Below are 24,719 nucleotides of genomic sequence, written 5' to 3' on the forward strand. Positions count from 1 at the left end.
ATTCATGCGCAAAAATCAATCTCAAATGAATAAACCTTATTTTAAAAAGGACCATACTGAGGATGGTCAAGGTTGTTTTAACTGTGGAAAGAAGGGACACTTTATTGCAGAATGCAACAAGCCAAAGAAGGATGAAAAGAAACAGGAGAATAGAAGACGATTCAAAGACAACAAGAAATTCGTCAAGAAAAAGAATCAGCGAGTTCTGATTGCAGAAGAAGACAAAGGCAAATGGGCTGAAACCGAGTCAGAAAAATCCTCTTCTGAGGCATCTTCAAGTGAAAACAAAGACGAGACAGTCGAGTGTCTCATGGCCAAGGAAGATCAAGAATCCACAGATGAAATGATATTTGACTTTAACTCTGAAGAATTTACACGAGAAGATCTTGTTACAGCACTGCACGACATGGTAAATGAGTTCAAAGGACTGTCTATGAAATTCAATGAAGCTGTAGCAGAAAAACTAGACTTAAAAAACAAGTCAACTCTCTCTAACTGTTCGCAGCACAAAGAGGAAGAAAGTTAAGTTAAGTCTGCTAGCGGCTGAGAATGATGATTTACGAAGATTGATCCATGCTACACTAACAGAAAACAAACGGTTAATGAATATCGTCAATACTTGGAACAAGTCCTCTGCTTCTCTTAATAGGATGCATGAGATGCAGAAACCAGCCGGAGACAGAACTGGGCTGTGTTACAACATCAATGATTGCAGTACCTCAGAAGTTTCAATTCAACCGTTACTAGAGAAAGACAGTTTAAGATCAATTAAATTTGTCAGATCTAGCTCGGTATATGAACATGGTAAGCCTGAAGATCAAGGCATTCAAAATATGAATCTTGAGAATAATGGGAGGCGACGTGGTTTGGGTTATGTTCAGAGTGATAAATCCAAACAATATTTGCGCAAACTCAGGCCAAACTCAACCGATTACGATGGCTCAACTGGATAACACTCAAGAACCAGACCTAAAAATTACTACAATTGCCGACCAGTTCAAAAGAGGTATAGATTGAATGACAGTAACCAAAGGCTCAAACAACATATATTGCATTCACCACCTGATTATTTATCCAATCATGGTTACCCCGGAACACATCACAAAATATCCGCAAGGATAATTCAAGTGTGGATTCCTAAGGGTCTAATTAATTCAGGACCCAAATAGAAAGGGTACCAATTTCTTATCTCAAATTTCAGGAACTAAAGAAGAAAAACTTGGAAAAATCAACATGGTTTTTAGACAGCGGATGCTCAAGACATATGACAGGAAACAAAAATCTCTTGTCAGAAGTTGTGAATTTCAAGGGGCCAACAATCACTTTCGGTGACAACGCTAAAGGTAAAGCCATGGGTAAGGGTAAGATTATTCATGGCAAAATCATCATTAAAGATGTTCTCTTGGTAGAAAATTTATGTTATAACCTGATCAGTATAAGTCAACTGTGTGACAATGGATATACGGTTGAATTTCATAGAGACAAATGCATGGTTAAAACTAATGCAGGGACAATTGTGCTGACTGGCTATCGAAGTCAAAATACCTATAGAGTAGAATGGAATGATGAATTTTTAAATGCATCTACTTGCTTCATTGCTCTAAATGGAAATAAAAATTGGCTATGGCATAAAAGGCTCAATCATCTAAATTTCAAATTCATTGCTATTATTAGTAAGCTTAAGCTGGTATCTGGACTGCCTAATGTTGACTTTGCCAAAGATAAGGTATGCAATGCTTGTCAGCTAGGAAAACAAGTTCGATCAACTTTCAAAAGCAAGGGAAGAAACTCTTCTGCAAGATGTTTGGAACTCCTTCATATGGACCTGTTTGGACCTATTCCGGTGATGAGCTTAGGGGGAAAGAAATACACTCTTGTAATTATTGATGACTTCTCCAGATTCACATGGGTATTATTCCTAAGCTCCAAAGATCAAACTGCCGATCAACTAATTAGGCTGCTCAAGAGGCGTCAAAATGAGAAAAGGGAAGAAATTGACAGAATCAGCAGTGACAGAGGAACTGAATTTCTAAACAAATACCTGTCATCCTACCTTGAAGATCATGGCATTAAACACGAGTTATCAGCTGCAAGATCGCTACAACAAAATGGAGTAGCAGAAAGAAAAAACCGCACACTGAAGGAAGCAGCTAGAACCATGATGGCTGAATCTGGTATCTCACAACGATTTTGGGCTGAAGCCGTCAACACAGCTTGTTACACTCAGAATCGGTCTATGATTAATAAAAATCATGAAAAGACTCCATATGAAGTATGGACCGAAAAATTGCCAGAAGTGGGGTACTTTCGCATATTCGGCTGTAAGTGTTTTATTCATATAAATGGCAAAATGCATCTCACCGCATTTGATGTAAAGGCTGAAAATGGCATCTTTCTGGGATACTCAGCAGTGAGTAAAGCATACAGAGTGTATAATCAAAAAACTCTCACTGTCGAAGAATCCTTACATGTTGTGTTCGATGAATCATCTATATGTCATGACAGTAGCAACAGTAGCATGCATGATCTGATAAATAATTTTGAAGCTGCTAACCTTGAAGATAGCAATGATGATGATGAGATAGACCTAAGAAGAACAGGTGATACCAGCTCCAAAGAAAACCCAACCGGTCAAGAACAAAATCAGCAGACAAATGAACCAGAAAACAATTATCAACCGCAGAACATACTAATGGAAGAAGAGGCACCAGAACAAGAAAACGACATCAATCAACCAACCGAGCCAAATCCATATGGACCTTGTCTCCGGTGGAACAAGGATCATCCACTCGATCAGGTCATTGGTAACCCTACTGCTCCTCTTAGAACTAGAAATCAGATGATAAATGAATTTATGCAGGCTGCTTTAGTTTCTCAAATAGAACCCAAGAAAATTGATGATACCTTGCTAGACACAAACTGGATAGAGGCTATGCAAGAGGAACTTAATCAGTTTGAAAGGAACAGTGTATGGCACTTAGTATCTCGACCTAATGATGCTCACATAATTGGAACTAGATGGGTTTACAGAAACAAAATGAATGAAAGTGGTTCAATCATCAGAAATAAGGCTCGTTTAGTGGCTCAGAGATATAGACAGGAGGAAGGAATAGACTTTGATGAATCTTTTGCCGCTGTTGCCAGATTAGAACCCATTAGAATATTTCTAGCTTTTGCAGCATTTAAGGACTTCAAAGTATATCAAATAGATGTTAAATCTGCCTTTCTGAATGGTTTATTAAATGAGAAAGTTTATGTAAAACAACCACCCGGTTTTGTTAATCATGCCTTTCCTGATCACGTTTACAAACTGGATAAGGCCCTATATGGACTCAAGCAAGCTCCGAGAGCATGGTATGACACACTAACCAAATTTCTGCTCGAGCATGGATTCTCTATCGGTACAATTGATAAAACTCTATTTAAATTCTCCACAAATGATCATTCACTTTTTGTTCAAATATATGTTGACGATATTATTTTTGGTTCAACTAATCCTAAGTTATGAGAAAGATTTTCTAAGATGATGCAGGAACAATTTGAAATGAGCATGATGGGCGAATTAAACTATTTTTTAGGATTGCAAGTCAAGCAGTCTGAAAACGGTATCTTCATTAATCAAGCCAAATATACACGAGATATGATAAAGAAATTTGGCATGGAAAATTGCTCTCAAGCCAGCACTCCAATGAGCTCATCAATCAAATTAGATAAAGATGAAGGGGGAATTTCGGTGGATGAAAAAATGTACAGAAGACTAATTGGGTCCTTACTATACTTAACCGCAAGTCGACCTGATATTATGTTTGTCGTATGCTTATGTGCACGGTTTCAAGCTAAACCTATGCAATCTCATTTTACTGCCTCTAAACGCATACTCAAATATTTGAAAGGAACTGCCAATGTGGGTCTTTGGTATCCCAAAGATTCAAGTTTTAATCTTGTAGGTTACTCAGATGCAGATTATGCTGGATGCAAAATCGATCGAAAAAGCACCAGTGGTTCATGCCAATTCTTGGGTGAAAGACTTATTTCATGGGCCAGCAAGAAACAAACGTCAATCGCTACATCAACCACTGAAGCAGAATACTTAGCAGCCGGAAGTTGTTGTGCTCAGATGCTATGGATACAGCAACAGTTAAAAGACTATGGAATCCAAGCCGCTGAATCTCCCATATTCTGCGACAACACAAGCGCTATAGCCATAACATACAACCCTGTCATGCACTCTCGGACAAAGCATATCGATATCAGACATCATTTCATCTGAGAACATGTCATGAAGAAAGAAATACAGATTGAATACGTTCATACTGATCAACAAACAGCCGATATTTTCACAAAACCACTACCCGAGGCTAAGTTCTCTTATTTTCGTAATATGCTTGGTTTGATTGACATATCATGATATGATTATTTCTTGTATATGCCTAGTTTAATTTTGCATAAAATAAAAGAAAAAGGCAAGAAACAGTCAGTAATACAAAATAAAATTTTCTTATCATATGAGGCGGGGGCAGTACATCTAGGGGGGGTGGGGAGGGGCAGTGAAACGTCTGCTGTTCGTTTTCTTAAAAAGTACTAGAATTTTTTTTTTTAACACTCAATTTTCGGCCATGTACCTTTCTCACATGAAAATATTTTTATAAAATATTTTACCCTTTAAAATTAAACATTAACCAACTAGCATTTTAAAAACCAAGTGCAATAGTGATAAAATGAAATCGTCGCATATTTTACCAAACCTAAAAAGCAATAATTTGAAAAGTATAGCTCATACTATAACCTCTCAAAAATCTCTCATAACATAAATAAAAGTCATAAAAATATCTTTAATATAACTTAAAATCATAAATCATAACTAGTGCGGAGAACTAGCGTCGGTCCTCGGGTTATGTGCACCTCCAGTCCAGTCAAATCAACCATCAAGACCTCCATTAACATATTATCATAATCACCTGCATCATACACACCTAGTGAGTCTAAAGACTCAACACGTCATATTCTTGATAACGAGTAATACGTAATGCAGTTAACATATAACGGTGAAAAATATTTGTACTTAAAATATCGTTTTCATGAATATGCATAAACATAAACATTTTCGTAAATATTTTCATGATGCATAAAACTTTAAACATAAACATTTTCATAAAATACTTTTTCATGACATGCAATCATAAACCTTAACCTTTTCTCTTGTTCCTCAACATGACATGACATAAAACAATTTTCATGATCATAAACATTTTTCCTTTTCCTTTTCCTTTTTCCTTTTTCCTTTTGTTGAATTCAGATCGTTAATTGTGACTTTCCTGATCATGCTCATGAGGGTCGATGGATCCATCTGCATAAAACCACAGTACTGGGCGGCGGGGGACACCAGCAACACTCTCACCGGTCAACTGGGCCCTGGCCTATCATGATTCGAATAGAAATACGATCGTCAGGGCTCCCTCTGGGGCCTTTTCCCATAAATGGGCTCCCTCTGGGGCCTTTTCCCCTCACGATATTCCCATTCTTCCGTTACCACAAAATCGTTACCACATATCCGTTACCACATATCCGTTACCACATATTCGCAATGATGGAAACACGATCGTCGGGCTCTCACTAGGACCATAACCCTCACGACGTCGCCAACATTAACGAATTAGTCACAATTATTTCACATCCTTCAACATTTTTCATTCACATCACTTTAGAAAAATCATGAATATCATTACGTTTTTCATTTTTGAAACCAAGCATTGAACATGTATTTTAAATGTCTTCTTAAGTCATAAAAATCCCTTAGACATTTAAAAATCATAATTTAATCATGAACTTTTCATAAACATTTAAAATGACATTTTAACCTCAAAACATTTACAATAACATTTTGACATATTAAGTCATAAACATATAAAATTCCCTAAATATTTAAAAGATCATTTTAATATATAAAATTCCATAAACATTTAAAATATCATTTTAGCATAAAACAATTTCCATAAACATCCATAACTATAGAAATTAATCATATTAGCACATAAAACAGCAAATAGGGCACTGCCATGACGTTTACTAATTTCTAGGTGTATAATGACCGTTTTACCCCTAGACGTAAAACTTCTCGGTTTTGACATTTTCTTAATTCCATTGGTTCTAACATGTCCCAAATAATTATTTAAGCCTACATGAATTTTCTCATATTTTTATTTAGCTTAAAACGAGGACTTTTAAATAAATCTTTAAATGTGACGTATTAATGCATTTTAATCTCGAATTAAACCAAACCTTAATATAAAATTTCCAAATTAAAAACTTAGGCTTCTAATAATTATTTAAGCTTAAACCCTAATTTTTCATAATTTTATAAGAAATAAACTAGGCGTTTCAATTAACTCGTTAATTAACGTTTCGTATGGCGATTAAATCCCGAATAAATCCAAAACTCATGATTTTGATCCCAAATTTTAAACATAACCTTTTTATGATTTATTCTACCCTTCCAAGTCATGAGCCACCCCCGTGGACCCTTGGATTCGTTTTTAGTTCTTTAATTTCGAAATATGACACCTAAGCGAACCACCCGAGCCATCTCCCAAAATACTCGAGCCACGCCCCGCCCGAGCCACCTTGAACCAAAACCTAGCCAACCCATCTAGGGACCCTACTGTGAAAGCCCAGCCCAAAATCATGACCCTAACCCGTTCAAAAAGCCTACTGAACTCTGCCCAAAATCTGCCCGTGTATGTGTGTGTAACTCCTAAGCACATAAGGACTCCTAGCCAACCTAGGACACTTCCAGCCGAGCCACCACCGAGCCCACACGACCCTAACCTTCCCTAGACCACGCCCAGACCAAGCCCAAACCATCCCAAAGCCCCAACACCCAGCATCGAAGCACCTGAACCTTGACAGCAAATCACGCCTAACTTGCTGCCAAAAAGCTTCTCCCTCACGTTTTCTGTGCTTGGCTCGAGCCCCATCGAGCCACCCTGCATCAACTCGTGACCAGACCATCTAGGCACCCTACTGGACCCATAGAACCCATAGGACTCGACCCCAAGTGGAACACCGAACTCATACATCAGAAACGCATGCTTGGCCGAGAAACCCACATGCACTATAACTCTTGTTTCTGTTGCTAGCCCTTTACCCAACGAGCCACCCCTTGAACCATCCCCTCAAGCACCCTATTAGGACTCTTAGGACCTAACCTAGCCCCTGCCCAGACCCCCAGGCCGAGCCTCTTTCTTCCTGCACAACAGCTGCCCACCTGCGCGCCACTCCATGCTTCTCGGGTGATCTTGGGTGGAGTCCTAGCTTGCTAGGACTCCTCCCCAACCGTGACCCTTGAGTCCTAGGCTGGCTAGGACTCAACCCCTAACCCCTCATGACTCTAGCCCAGCCCTGGATGCAACCGAGCCAAGCCATGCATCGTAATTCATTAAACCCGATCGCCTAAGATTCAAACATTCGAATTCGGTTCCAACGTAATCGGTTCGTGCTTGCAGCATGTATGTGTGTTCTTAGGACTCTGTAATTCATGAAAAACGTTGCCTAAACATGTCCTAATCATGGCAGCCCCTTTTCAAACATACAAACATTATTTTGAAACAATACCCAAGCTTTAAAAATCCATGTTCTTGTAAAACGAAAATAAATAAGAAATCACTTGTTTTTCATGCAAAATTCAATTAAATAAAATACTATGGTGTGAATGATGAGTAAAAGGAGAATATGGCGTGCCTTTGCGTATTTAACGCACGAATATCCGTTGACGAAGCGAAGAACGGCGACAAGAAACCTAGGCTGAATCCTCCTTGAACTTTCGAACTTTTCTCTTCAAAATATTCTATGTGTGTATCGTGTATTATGATTGGGGAGAATTGGTGTGCTGAATTATGAAAGTGGCGTGTGACAATGAGGGTGGGGAAGGGTTTTTGTACTTTAAATACTCTTAATTAATCACTAATAAGGCTTAGGCCCATTAAATAGGTAATTAGGTCCATTAGTGCTTAATTAAGGTTTTAAAATAATTTTGTTTAGTAAAGTTTGTGAATTTATTAGCCGGGTTCCTAATATGTTCATATTTTTGTTAAAAATCCAACACCGATAAAATTTACATCTCGGCGTATAAAATCACCTCAAAACACCCTTATTTTCAAAAATAAGAAAAAAAACATCACCCATATTTTAAATAATTAAAACAATTATTTAATAAAAACATTTTCTATTTTTCAGCCCTCGGTCTCCGTTCCTCGATCGCAACTCGAATAACCTTTAAAAATATATTTTAATGCAATCATGAAGAAAAATATATTTTAAACATGCAAATATGAACAACATAATTAATTCATGCAATTAAAACATTTAATTAAAATACAGGAGAATTTAATAATTCAAATGCATGTGGTTCGCATGGGCCTTTAAATTTTCGGGGCGTTACAATCTCCCCCCCTTAAATTGAATTTCGTCCTCGAAATTCGCTTATCCTTGATAACCCAAAGTTTATATTCGGTTCTAGTATCCCAAAAATATACGCTTCCGCTACGCTACTCTGATAAAACTTAAATTCTAGAAAGTCCTTACGTCTCCTTGATCCCAATTGTTTTTACCTTCTGAATCCTTATTTTCAAATCGCAACTTAAAAAGACCCAAATACTTAGTGCTATTATTATTATAACCTCGAATTTCAATTTTTCTTACAAATTCTCAATATTAAAAGACGGATGACCATCCTTATCGTATATTATTTTCCTTATTTTATACCCAAAATATTCATCAACTTAACAAATTTCAATCTTAAATTCCCAAACGCATCCGCTAACGCTTAGATTTTTTTTTAAACCTAATATTGATTCATCCTTAAAACTCTTGATTAAAATTTCTTATAATACTAAACCCAAGATATCCCAAGGTCTCAAATATTCTTAAAAGTCTAAATCCTCAAAATTCCTATCAATTAAACCATCAAATTATCGCTTATTGCTAAATTAGTCCCCAAATTCTTTAATATTCGCAAGATAAATTCTTAATTTCCTCAAAAATCATCCTAATTGCTCCTTAATTTCAAAAATTCCTACTATTAACCCATAAGTTCTTGACATTCTTAATTTTCTTCTACTGGTTTTCCATAACATAATTTCGATAATTTAAACTTATTTACCCAAAAATCGATTCCTATAACCAATATTACCTTTCATCAAAACTTAAAATCCCAATTTATACATTTTCTTACTCTCAAAGTCGTTGCAAATCTTTAAATCATTATTTCTTACGTCTAATTCCCAAAAATTAATTCGACTAGTAACCATGAATCATAAATATTTTCTTAGAGAATCTACGTGTCCCAAAGCATTCATAATATTCTCGATTAACTTATAGCCCAAAAAGTAGAACGTCAATTCTAAAACCCAAAAATCAACATCGTCCAATTCCACCACGAAGCCAACATGCGTTAAAATAAAATAATTTTTTCATTTCATACCGTATCACGTATAAAAATTCTAAAGCATGTAAGTCATACATTATCATGAAGCTATTAAACATGTGACGTGAACATATAATTCATGTACTTATGCAGGTAACATCATAAAATCATATAAAGCATGTAAACTTACAAGTTTGAGGCTTGACGACTGATCTTCTCGGCGCTGATGGTGGCACAACCCTTTACAGAACCTTTGCTCTGATACCAACTGAAACGTCTGCTGTTCGTTTTCTTAAAAAGTACTAGAAAAAATTTTTTTTTTTTAACACTCAATTTTCGGCCATGTACCTTTCTCACATGAAAATATTTTTATAAAATATTTTACCCTTTAAAATTAAACATTAACCAACTAGCATTTTAAAAACCAAGTGCAATAGTGATAAAATGAAATCGTCGCATATTTTACCAAACCTAAAAAGCAATAATTTGAAAAGTATAGCCCATACTATAACCTCTCAAAAATCTCTCATAACATAAATAAAAGTCATAAAAATATCTTTAATATAACTTAAAATCATAAATCATAACTAGTGCGGAAAACTAGCGTCGGTCCTCGGGTTATGTGCACCTCCAGTCCAGTCAAATCAACCATCAAGACCTCCATTAACATATTATCACAATCACCTGCATCATACACACCTAGTGAGTCTAAAGACTCAACACGTCATATTCTTGATAACGAGTAATACGTAATACAGTTAACATATAACGGTGAAAAATATTTGTACTTAAAATATCGTTTTCATAAAGATGCATAAACATAAACATTTTCGTAAATATTTTCATGATGCATAAAACTTTAAACATAAACTATTTTCATAAAATACTTTTTCATGACATGCAATCATAAACCTTAACATTTTCCCTTTTTCCTAAACATGACATGACATAAAACAATTTTCATGATCATAAACATTTTTCCTTTTCCTTTTCCTTTTTCCTTTTTCCTTTTGTTGAATTCAGATCGTTAATTGTGACTTTCCTGATCATGCTCATGAGGGTCGATGGATCCATCTACATAAAACCACAGTATTGGGCGGCGGGGGACACCAGCAACACTCTCACCGGTCAACTGGGCCCTGGCCTATCATGATTCGAATAGAAATACGATCGTCAGGGCTCCCTCTGGGGCCTTTTCCCATAAATGGGCTCCCTCTGGGGCCTTTTCCCTTCACGATATTCCCATTCTTCCGTTACCACAAAACCGTTACCACATATTCGCAATGATGGAAACACGATCGTCGGGCTCCCACTAGGACCATAACCCTCACGACGTCGCCAACATTAACGAATTAGTCACAATTATTTCACATCCTTCAACATTTTTCATTCACATCACTTTAGAAAAATCATGAATATCATTACGTTTTTCATTTTTGAAACCAAGCATTGAACATGTATTTTAAATGTCTTCTTAAGTCATAAAAATCCCTTAGACATTTAAAAATCATAATTTAATCATGAACTTTTCATAAACATTTAAAATGACATTTTAACCTCAAAACATTTACAATAACATTTTGACATATTAAGTCATAAACATATAAAATTCCCTAAATATTTAAAAGATCATTTTAATATATAAAATTCCATAAACATTTAAAATATCATTTTAGCATAAAAAAATTTCCATAAACATCCATAACTATAGAAATTAATCATATTAGCACATAAAACAGCAAATAGGGCACTGCCATGACGTTTACTAATTTCTAGGTGTATAATGACCGTTTTACCCCTAGACGTAAAACTTCTCGGTTTTGAAATTTTCTTAATTCCATTGGTTTTAACATGTCCCAAATAATTATTTAAGCCTACATGAATTTTCTCATTTTTTATTTAGCTTAAAACGAGGACTTTTAAATAAATCTTTAAATGTGACGTATTAATGCATTTTAATCTCGAATTAAACCAAACCTTAATATAAAATTTCCAAATTAAAAACTTAGGCTTCTAAAAATTATTTAAGCTTAAACCCTAATTTTTCATAATTTTATAAGAAATAAACTAGGCGTTTCAATTAACTTGTTAATTAGCGTTTCGTATGGCGATTAAATCCCGAATAAATCCAAAACTCATGATTTTGATCCCAAATTTTAAACATAACCTTTTTATGATTTATTCTACCCTTCCAAGTCATGAGCCACCCCCGTGGACCATTGGATTTGTTTTTAGTTCTTTAATTTCGAAATATGACACCTAAGCGAACCACCCGAGCCATCTCCCAAAATACTCGAGCCGCGCCCCGCCCGAGCCACCTTGAACCAAAACCTATCCAACCCATCTAGGGACCCTACTGTGAAAGCCCAGCCCAAAATCATGACCCTAACCCGTTCAAAAAGCCTACTGAACTCTGCCCAAAATCTGCCCGTGTATGTGTGTGTAACTCCTAAGCACATATGGACTCCTAGCCAACCTAGGACACTTCCAGCCGAGCCACCACCGAGCCCACACGACCCTAACCTTCCCTAGACCACGCCCAGACCAAGCCCAAACCATCCCAAAGCCCCAACACCCAGCATCGAAGCACCTGAACCTTGACAGCAACTCACGCCTAACTTGCTGCCAAAAAGCTTCTCCCTCACGTTTTCTGTGCTTGGCTCGAGCCCCATCGAGCCACCCTGCATCAACTCGTGACCAGACCATCTAGGCACCCTACTGGACCCATAGAACCCATAGGACTCGACCCCAAGTGGAACACCGAACTCATACATCGGAAACGCATGCTTGGCCGAGAAACCCACATGCACTATAACTCTTGTTTCTGTTGCTAGCCCTTTACCCAACGAGCCACCCCTTGAACCATCCCCTCAAGCACCCTATTAGGACCCTTAGGACCTAACCTAGCCCCTGCCCAGACCCCCAGGCCGAGCCTCTTTCTTCCTGCACAACAGCTGCCCACCTGCGCGCCACTCCATGCTTCTCGGGTGATCTTGGGTGGAGTCCTAGCTTGCTAGGACTCCTCCCCAACCGTGACCCTTGAGTCCTAGGCTGGCTAGGACTCAACCCCTAACCCCTCATGACTCTAGCCCAGCCCTGGATGCAACCGAGCCAAGCCATGCATCGTAATTCATTAAACCCGATCACCTAAGATTCAAACATTCGAATTCGGTTCCAACGTAATCGGTTCGTGCTTGCAGCATGTATGTGTGTTCTTAGGACTCTGTAATTCATGAAAAACGTTGCCTAAACATGTCCTAATCATGGCAGCCCCTTTTCAAACATACAAACATTATTTTGAAACAATACCCAAGCTTTAAAAATCCATGTTCTTGTAAAACGAAAATAAATAAGAAATCACTTGTTTTTCATGCAAAATTCAATTAAATAAAATACTATGGTGTGAATGATGAGTAAAAGGAGAATATGGCGTGCCTTTGCGTATTTAACGCACGAATATCCGTTGACGAAGCGAAGAACGGGGACAAGAAACCTAGGCTGAATCCTCCTTGAACTTTCGAACTTTTCCCTTCAAAATATTCTATGTGTGTATCGTGTATTATGATATGGGAGAATTGGTGTGCTGAATTATGAAAGTGGCGTGTGACAATGAGGGTGGGGAAGGGTTTTTGTACTTTAAATACTCTTAATTAATCACTAATAAGGCTTAGGCCCATTAAATAGGTAATTAGGCACATTAGTGCTTAATTAAGGTTTTAAAATAATTTTGTTTAGGAAAGTTTGTGAATTTATTAGCCGGGTTCCTAATATGTTCATATTTTTTGTTGAAAATCCAACACCGATAAAATTTACATCCCGGCGTATAAAATCACCTCAAAACCCCCTTATTTTCAAAAATAAGAAAAAACATCACCCATATTTTAAATAATTAAAAACAATTATTTAATAAAAACATTTTCTATTTTTCAGCCATCGGTCTCTGTTCCTCGATCGCAACTCGAATAACCTTTAAAAATATATTTTAATGCAATCATGAAGAAAAATATATTTTAAACATGCAAATATGAACAACATAATTAATTCATGCAATTAAAACATTTAATTAAAATACAGGAGAATTTAATAATTCAAATGCATGTGGTTCGCATGGGCCTTTAAATTTTCGGGGCGTTACAGGCAGTACATCATTAGACATGGGGGCAGTACATCAACAGAGGCGGAGGCATACACTCTTAATCTCCCTATCTACGTACAACCTCCAGGACGCAAACCAGCTGCTCAGCCCTCCGATGACAATACGTGAGAACTCCTTTGAAATGGCTATCTCTCTCAGAACACTCCTCTCCTTGAACAGCAATAGAAGATAAACGCCATCATCAGAAAAGACGCCAACATTATCAGCCACGCGAAGACGTCGCCGATACCTTCCTAGTGCCGCCATCTCTCTGGAGGAAGCAGCTAGTTCGCATTCAAGGATGAACCGGAGTTTTCGGATTTTTGCCCACATGGCCAGAGTTTTCTTCATCACTCGCTCCTCAATAGCTTTTTTACGAGAAGCCACCACAGCATTCATAAATTCTTCGGCTAAGTCCGGACTGTTATCTCTCTCTATCTCTCTTATTTGATTTTATTTCTAACATCGTTGCCTGTATTTATAGATAAAAATCAAGCGCCAAAAGCCTGTGTCATCATGACTGCGGTGGGAAATGTGAAGCGTTCTATAATACGCAAACGACGGTTCATTGTCATTCATGCACGTATTTAGGGGGAAAAATGGTTAAGGAATAATTATTATCTCCTTTAACCGGTCCCTACCTAATCACATCAATGATCCGGTTCAAATTCTGTGGATATAATACATCCACGTCATTTTTCGTAAAAAGTACTCAAACTCTTCGACTGCTTCTGTGTGAAGTGACGTTTTTATCCTTCAAATTTGAAAATACTCATTTTACCTCCGTCAAAATTTTCAAATATTTTAGAAAAATCCTCCACTAACACTCCTCCACATGGACTAACTAGTGCATTCTTGAACCGGACATACCTACCTTCATTCACATCATCGTTCTCACTGTGTTATCTCATCTAAGCTCACTCTGCAGGAACAAGCAAACAAAAAAATTCTTTGCAAATTCAACACAAATGACTGCCTCCATTGCACATAATAGAGTAGCTATCAACTTCCCATCCATCTTTTCGATGCCCAACAAGTCTATGAAGGCTATGTTCCGCTCACTCGAAGAATCTGGGCTTCGAACATTTCTGGGTTGCAGCTACAACTACTTCGATACATTACTGAAAGAATTCTTTGATTCTGCTCACATGAAGAACGGAGAAATTCTTTGTTCTGTTCAAAACAAAAACTTCATCTTCACCCAGAAAGTGTTTGCTGAATTTTTTAGCTTACCAACGGCTGGCATCACTGACTTCTCTACACTGCCAGATGGTAATACTGATATTTGGTGAAGAAACTTCTCACTCACTGATTCTCCTATCTCTTACCCAACATGCCAGAAGCGAGATTTAAAGATCGAATTTCGACTGTTGGCTGATATTGTGGCAAAAGGAATTCTTGCCAAAGCTGGTGCATATGATAAAATTACTATGGAGAAATTCCTTGTTATGGCCACCATCTCCTCCAATCTAGGGATCAACTGGTCTGATATTCTTTTCAAAATACTGGTAGCCATGATTAAGAAAGACAATCAATCTCACGGCTTCGCGGTTCAAATATGCCACATATTGATCAAAGCAGGAGTCCAACCGGTTGACATGATTGAGGCTGGAAAAACCAAACTGTTTTCTTGGGTATCGGTTGACAAATTCATTCAGAAAAACAAACCGACAGATGAAGAATACGTCACTGTCAAAACAGAAACTGGTGTTGAGTTTGTGAAACAAAAGAAACAAAGTGTCTCTACTCCCAAAGAAGCCAAAAGAAAACTGGTTTTACAAACAAGCTCTGATGATGCGTCCAAAGATGATGTTCTAGTTGCTCAGGTTTTCAAGAAAAGAAGAACCGCACAACCAACAAAGATTAAGCTGGTCAAGCATATTTTTGCACCGCTCATTCTTGCCCCTATCCCTGCAGTATCTGTCACCAAGTTTAAAGGGATTCAAATTAGGGAGACAGATATCCAATCCTCCTATTCAGGAGTTCCTATTATTCTCTCTTCCGATAAGGGCAAATAGGTGATGATTGATAATCCACCTCAAAACAATGCAGTTCATACGGCCATCATCCTCACAAGTCAGCGTGTCAATGAGGCTGTTCAGACAAAAATGAAGATGTTTGATAAATGGGTTCAATATCGCACTGCTGTCACTTTTGATTCGCTCCTCCAAACCGGAAAGATACAGGCAGCCGCCAAGCTTGAACGGTCCATTTTGGAATGGGCCGAAACGACAGACATTCAAACCGCTCTTCAAAGACGCGACTTTGTGGAGATTCAAATGAAAGAAAGCACTCTTGGAATCATTATACAGTTGAAAAGGAAAAATTTTGATTCTACATGTCCTACAGCCAAGGATGATTCTGCAGTCATATCTCAACTTGAAATGGACGCTTTGTCCCTGGCTATGTCAGTCGCTCACATGCGACAGGAGCTTAATCTTCCAGCTGTTGCTGAAAAGAGTAAATTTGACTCTCTGATGGATATTAATGAGGATATCAGCTCAGAACTAGCTCCACCCATTGCCACTCAGAAGGCCTCTAGCTCTAAACCCTCTTCACCAAAACCTACCACAACAGCTCAGAAGGAGCTAAATTCTATTCAGGATACTCCACGATCAGAACAACTACAAGCCTCCTCCGCTGGTCAAGACCATTCATCCGATGCGAATGCTAAAGTCTTCTCACCTGAAGCTCTTCTTGAAACCGATCATCCAATTCATGAAGCAACAGATCACTCGACCTCTGAAAAATTCATGATGGAGGATCCTCCTAGTGCCCAACACCAATGCTGTCAGGATGTTTCGGCTCTCCTAGTTGTTTCTCCGCCGCTTTCTGACCATGGCGCATATGCTTCACAGTCTCCTGATGATTCAAACAAGGCTCCAACTCTTTCAGTTGTTGAGGCAGAGCAGTTTCTTTCTGATTTTGATGCGGCTAAACCATTTCAAGAGCCATTTATCTCTTCACAAGATCCTATTACGGATGATACCCCAAACGAATTATAAGAGCAGCTCATATCTTCTCCAAAGGAAGTGCAGGAAGCCGTGACACCCATCTCATCAATGCCTTCCTCACCCAATGATCAAATCGCACAACCAGATGAACCTAAGGTCATTGGTTCAAACTCTTTTGTCTCGAATGAGGACATTGATCAATTTATTGAGAGTATCACGGCGGAACCTCATGAGACTAAATCTACTCAATCTGCTGACAAGGCAACTTCCTCTAAATTAATTGCCTTCAAGGTCAACCTACTTGCTGAACAAGCAGCACCTGAGGAGGAAGAATTTGTGGAAGAGAACTTCAAACAAGAACTTCTGAACCGCCTTGCAAATATGGATTAGTCTATCCTTGCTCTAAATCGCAAACAGTTTGATCTGAAAGAGGACTTCCACTCTATCAAAAGGACCATGTCTAAAGACTTTGATGCCATGACCACAAGAACTTCCAACCGACAGGATCATCATCATACGGCTCATATCAATATGTGCCTTGGTCTTTCGGCACAAATCACTCGTATTGAACAACGAATGGACGCCCAAGGTGCTCAACTTACAGAAATTATGGAATTTCTTGTTCATGGTGATGTCAAAAAGGGGGAAAGAGAGCAGGAAAAGAAAATTCAAGAAGAATTAGCAGTCCTGAAGAAAAAGCAAGACAAGGCTAAAGCCAGGGAACAGAGTTTAGGACTTAAGAAATAGTTCAGGACTTAAGAAATAGTAATATAATACAATTTCTGGCTTTTTGGTTATTGCTAATATAATTTCTGGTTCCTTGATTCTTCACTCTGATAAACAAACTTACGGCTCAGTTTTGTCATCACCAAAAAGGGGGAAATTGTTAAGAAATGAAACTAGCGTTTCAAGAATTTTGGTGTATGACAAATCAAAATCAACCGCGGCTGGAATCCTAATAAGCTCAACCGGCAAAAACCTACAGGTTTCTCAAACCGCTGATTTTCAACCGCTGATTCTTCAGATTATGGCAATAGTGAACCGGTTCATCTAAGAGAATCACTTATTGCTAAAAGACATTCTCTGACCGGTTGAGTGCATTCAAAACTCCTTGAAGTCAACGATTACACATCAATTCCAAGAATGATATGCATTTAACTCTCTATCCCAGAGAGGAAGCTCAAAGATAGACTTCGCAGTCTGATGCGAAAAGAACAGTTGCCTTAAGAGGAAATCCTCAAGAAAAGAGCTTCAGATGTATGATGAGCAAAAGGAAGATTAAATGCGAACATTTATTGCTCATAAAGATGAAAGCGACTCATCTGATTCTGAAGCTCAGGTTTACGTTAACTGTCCTTTCCGACCGTTAAGTCATTCGGCTATATCAACAGAGAAGGATGCAAGCTAAGAAAAAAAGAGAAAATCTCAGAGCGCAATCACAGTCAATACTCATCTTCGCTCTATCTGCACGCAGTTCAACAGAAACATACTTGATCATCCAAGGATCTTTTCGTGCTACTCAAACAAACCACTGTTTCATATCAGTAACCTGGTGGTTATTTGATTAAAGTTTGTGGTGTCTGGAGAACTAAGGGTTCTTAATATGCAGAAGTGTAAAGTGATCACTAAGAGTTCCAATACAGACAGTGTGATAAGTCCTGGATGGATCGGACTGTTACAAACATTTTGTAAAGTCAAAGTCTTTTAGTGGAATCCTTCCTAACAAAGGAAGAAGGGGTGACGTAGGAGTATTCAATCTCCGAACATCCATAAAATCCGCTGTCATCTATTTCTTGCATGCTTAAATATCTCTCAGTCATTTATTGTTGTTAAGGGTGTCACTAATTTTATTGATCTTTGAAAACTCTGAACTGTTTTCCGCACAACCAGTAGTTCAAGTTTTCAACCGTTTGAGAAAATATTTTTCAACCGCCTAAAAACGGTTGATAGCAAAAATTCAAAAACAGTAAAATTTGAAAGAGTTCATTCACCTCCCCCCCTCTAAACTCTTTCCCGATCCTAGCACTACTAACATTATTATTTAATTAGTAGATTCTAAATTCATTAAATAAAAAATTGTAAACTCGTTATAACCCCGATCGACGATCAGACTGTGTCGATTTATCGAGGGTACAATTCTCGTTCATAAAATGAAAATTGAAAATTTCACAGGACAAGATTTTCATTGATCCATTTTTTGCAGTTGACAGTTTTGTGAATTCCTTCACTAAAACAAGTAGTTTCACTCTCTTAACTTAATTAGTTATTAAACTAACTTCCATATCTTCAATCATATGAAAACAACTTATAAACTCATTAATAAGTAATATATTTGATTTTCATCAAACTACAGTCGCCAATTTAAAAAATTTACTCCTTAAATTTGACTATCTCGACAGGAACACAGAATCAGATACTTGTGACACCTTCAATGGTTCAAAAATACAACTAGTTGTGGGTTCACAACTCCATATGAATCTAAACAACATTTGTTCCTGTTAGGGCTTACCCTGATTAGCCTCAAATTTTTCATCATCTCCTTGATCAAGAACATCAGAACTCAAGTCTTATTGGACCCACCAATCGGATCATGATAAGAGCGTCTATTATCATCGTCTCATGATCCCCTAGGTATTACTTATAGTGTCTTTAATAACTTTAAGTTATAGTTAACATACAGTACGTTTCCTTCAACTCATATATCACAATAGAATTTGCAACCATGAATATATTAAGAATTGCAAATGAATTCGATAATGATGTGATATATTAATAACTGTGACATGATATATGCAACTGAGGGAACACATTTTCAAAATGTATATGCCTTACTCTGATGAGAGATTGTTTGCACTATTAACTAACATATGATATCTTCACCCGTAGAAAAACGGTGAATATCCGGCTACAATGCATTGACTCCTATGTATTTCAAAATTACACGTAATCTCTCCACTTGATGACCTTCAATAGATTCGGTAAACGAGTCAAAGTGCACTGCTAGTACGCAGAGCCTTCATGTTGTCTCGGGTCAAAGGACTAATTGTGTACGATTATAACATCAGACTATTCCACTTGATAAGTGATAACCACTTGAAAAGTCTGAGAGAGAGTTGTTCAGTATATAATCAAATTATCAATCATCTGTATGAACTGATATTATAGAATTACAATTGTACATTACATATCAATATTTTACAACTCAATAAATAAATTATAAACATATTATGTTTAAAATATATTTTGATATATTGATAAAAATATAATAAAATAAATATTCTTCATATCTATATTTTAAAGTATGCTACTTAAAATCATAAAACCTACCAAAAAGATCTAAATCAAATATAGAAATTGTCGGTCATAGGAATCACACAAATCATCATAATGAGTTAAAATTTTCAGGTGTAGCCATATTGGTGCTCTGATCGCCACGTGCGATCCATTCATTTCCAGAATTTATCTTTCATTATTTATAATCTTTATGTTAAATATTTTTCTGAATTGTCAATGAATTAACCAGATTTTGAAAAACTAAAATGACGGTTAAATTTGTTTCGACTATATGAAAACAATACATCTAGGCCCAATGACAAATATTTTGTAGTTGCATATATTATTCCTTTATTTTTTTTATAATTTTATTAATGCATAATTGTAATATTATGATATAGAAAAAGAAAAACAATTTTATTTCATTATATATTTAGAAAAGGATAAATTGTTGATAAATCCCCAAACCCCAACTCAAATTTATTTTAACTCCTTACACCTAAAAACATTTGCCCAAACTCCCTAAAAAGATAAAAATGACGAAAATACCCTTATATGTGTAAAATTTAATGATTGATTTTATGGGGCCTTAAAATGGTGTCAGAGCCTAGGTAAAATTATTTCTTACATACAAAATTATTATTATCAAGTAATTAAATGTTTGAGGAGGTGAATTTTTTCAAATAACATGAATCCGAACCCAAGTTCGAGATTACTTCTTTACAGGAGTTATTCCAAAATTTTGGAATATTCGAAACAGAATATCTAACCAAGGTAAGATATCAAGAAAGAATTTATCAGAATCCTAAGATAAACTTATGATTCAAAATAACAGGTTTTTAGAAATAGTACCGGATTCCTCTAAACTCTCTGGAGATCTTAGAGAGATTCAAAAGACAGTACAAAATTATGGCAATATGCTGTATTATGCACCACAAAATGTGAAGAAATCCTTGAAAACCAGAAAGAAATTCTTGGAATATTAAAGGATATTCGAACAAGAATTACAAACGCTTAAGGGGTATCAATAAAAGAACTCCTTTGTGTTGTAAAGAAAATGATCTTCAAACAATTATTGGAAGTAAACCACAAAGGCAGAAAAGGATGAATTTAGATCTTATCCTTACGCCAGAAGTGGGAGAAGTTCTTGGAAACCAAGAACAGTATGGTCTAGACAGAAAGCCAGATCCTACAAATCAGGACAAAGAAGTGGACCATCAAGAAGTAGGATATCATCCCAAGTATCGAGTACATCTCGAAGCACAGGAAGAACATCTACAAAGAAAACTTTCATAAGAGCTCATACTCGAGCTAATGAAAGTTTTAAAGATTGTAATTGCTGGACATGTGGAGCAAGAGGCCATATCTCAACAAATTGTCCAGAAAATGAAAAGAGAGGAATTAAACGCTTCGATCCAACTCCAAATATAGAAGAAGCAATTTATTACAAAGATCTTATTCAAGTATACCAGTTTGAGGATATTGCCTCAGACGAAAGTATATATGAAGAAGAAGAAGTTTTAAGTCAGGAAAAAAATCTGATGGAACTGAATCGGAATCTGACTGAAGACGAGATGTTTCGACACGAAACACATGAAGATTTGTCTGGTTTCTTTAGCCAGACAACAATATACCAGAACATGGTTCAAAGGATCATGAAAGAAAACCCTAGTCTACAGAGATATCAAGGATTCTCTGCATGAAGTTCTTAGGAAATATTGGCCTAAGAAACAGAAAGCATCATCTAATCTATAAAGTTTCCAGAAGAGAAATGGCAATCCCAATGGAAATTACAGGAAATAGAATGGAGATGCAATTAATTCCTTCTGAAGAAATTAAGGAGGAATTGCAAAAACTCGATATAGAAGTGGCACGGACCATGTCCTAGATTCATATCGGAGCAATCCAAATTATGATAAAAGCTACTTTCAAAGAAGAAATAGATTCACCCATTGATATTGTTATATGCGATAAAAGAATGGGGAACCTTCAAGACTCAGTACTTGGAACTATCTCAGAAAATTTCTGCGCATGAAAGATTGTACGAGTAATCTATTCAAGAATTGCCTACAATTTAGCAGATCGAGATTTCAGTCGAGCCTTGACATTACATCAGAATTTCAAGGATAAAAGACTGGTGAAATAAGGTAATAGGCCATATTCTATTACCTATCAAATTTCATATGATCTATCTAATACACATAATTGAGAATTGTTTATTAGAAATGAGTTCATTGAAATACCTGATATATTTGGAAAAGTTGTCCAGACAATTTATCCAGAAAGAGTTGAGTTTCCCTTAATACGGGAAACATATATCCAAATACAAGACAAACCGATTCTACAGAGGAATCAAAGTCTTAGATTGGAATCAAGAAGACTATCTTTTTTAGGGGGGTAAAATTACAAGTTACAGGTGGGAAAAACACATGTCCAAGAAACCCAACAGGAGCTAAAAAGCTTTTCCACAATATAAAAGCTCAGATGCCCAGAAGGGTGGAAGGAAGTAGAAATAGTATTTGATATTACGAAACAAAGGAATCAATTTCCTTGTAATACCTTATACTATTTAGAACAAATCATGATAGGAACTTACCAAAGAATGATTAATATCGGAGATTTGGAAGTTCATATCAAAGGAATTCCAGGAAAATAACCAGATCGATTGGTTCTTGGACTAGAGTTTCTTGAGGAACATAAACCTTGGAAACATCTAGAATATGGAATGAAGTTTATGGCCGAAGATAGGATGTAGAAAATCCAATGACCAAAAGCTCATTCTCAATATACATTCCAGTAGGAATGTTATACAAACAATATAAGACAGAATATTTTGCTATTTATATTGATTCAGGCGCAGGAATCTGTACCGCAAAAGAGGGGTTTTTCCAAATAATTTGGAAGAAGAACTAACAAAGATTGTTGGAAGATATTTCTCTAGAAGAATCTTAATCTTATGTAAAGGGATTAAGATGACCGAAATCGTAATCAGAGGTGTTGGACAAACGCCTTGGTATAAGGTAAAAACACCACCGATTTATTTTCATGATATATGAGCTGACATATTGCTAGGAAATAATTTTCTACAAATGTTCAAGTCATATACTCAAGAAAATGAGAATAGACGATTAGTGTTCACAACACCCTGTGATCATAAAATCATAGTCTAGCAATTAGGAGAGGCATTTTACAGAAAATTGCCAATTCAATTTCGCAGCAAGCGTGGTGATGAAGGAAAACTTCTGAACCCAAAAATGAAGGGTTCTAGACGGTTTGAAGAAACAATACTTCAACTAAGAGCAGATAAAGAGCTCCAACCAGAAGAAATAGAATGCCTCAAAATAGCTCTACATCAGAATGAGGTAGGGTTTGAATCAAAGGTATCATTAGAGGATGTCAAGAAAAGGATCAAATAAAATTACAATGAAGATCCTTTGGAATAGTAGGATAAAAATCAACTCAAAGCTTGCCTTAAAATTAAGGAATGTAAAGAGTACGAATTTGTCTGTTGCAAACATATCCCAATAAACATAGTGGATCAAAGGGATATGCATATTATAATCAAGGAACATTTGGACCTTGGTTTAATCAAAGCATGAATTTCACCATACAGTAGCCCATGATTTTTGGTAAGATATCATGGTGAAATAAAAAGGAACAAACCCACATTAGTTGTTAATTATCAAGAAATTAATAAGATTCTGGAGTTTGATGGGTATTTTATACCTAGCAGAGAACATTTAATCAGTTGCATACGCAATGCAAAGATATTCTCTAAATTCGATTGTAAGTCTGGGTTTTATCATATTCGAATGCAGGAAGAAAACAAGAAGTTGTAGCTTTCTCCACTCCACAAGAACATTATAACTGATAAGTATTACCAATGAGATTAGCTAATTCACCTCAGATATTTCAAAAGAAAATGGATAATATATTTAAAGATTATTTTAAATTTATATTTGTCTATATTGATGATGTTTTAATCGCATCTAAAAATATGGAAGAACATATTAAACATTTAGATATTTTCTTTGATGTTTGTAAAAGGAAGGACTGGTTCTATCAGAAAAGAAAACAGTCATTGCCACAAGAAAGATTAAATTCCTCGGAATAGAAATCGATGAGTCTAGAATAATTTTGCAGGATCATATGGTAGAAAATGTGCAAAATTTTCCAAACGAGCTAAAAGAAAAGAAACAATTTATAAATTTTCTAGGAGTCGTTAATTTTGCTGGAATGTTTATTAAAAATCTAGCAAAACACAAGAAATTGTTTAGTCCATTGCTGAAAAAAATGCAAAATTTATATGGGCAAAAGAACATACACAGGGACTTAGTCAACTAAAAGAGATTTGTAAAAATCTTCCGAAAATGGCTATTTCACAGGATGAAGATGATCTGGTATTATATACGGATGCAAGTGATCATTAGTGGGCGGCGATTTTACCCAAGCTCACACCAGAAGGAGAACAACCATGCAGATGTTGCAGTTGACTCTTCTCAGATGTGGAGGCCATAAGATTGCATATCAACGAAAAAGAATTTTATGCAGTAAAAAGGAATTTTGAAAAATGGTCATTATTTTTAATTACAAAGAAATTTACTTTAAAGGTTGATAACACACATGTGAAAGCTTTCTTAAGGAATATAATAGAATCTAAACCTTAGAAAGCAAGATTATTCAGATGGAAAGCTCTATGTCAAAATTATATTTTTGATATTGTGATTATAAAATCTCATGAAAATATTCTTGCAGATTTTTTAACAAGAGATAGAAAATGGTGATATCGATGTCATCATAAAAATGCAGAGGCATTTGAGGGAACAAACGAGTTCAACAAACTGGCCTTAAACGCAGAAGTTGCAGGAAGGCTACAACAAGCCAATAAGAGAATTGTCTCTGATCAAATTACAGGATGTTTACAGGCTTATACTCA

This window comes from Primulina tabacum, chromosome 16 (genome assembly GCF_025594145.1).
Source record: "Primulina tabacum isolate GXHZ01 chromosome 16, ASM2559414v2, whole genome shotgun sequence".
In the NCBI taxonomy this organism is placed as follows: Eukaryota; Viridiplantae; Streptophyta; class Magnoliopsida; order Lamiales; family Gesneriaceae; genus Primulina; species Primulina tabacum.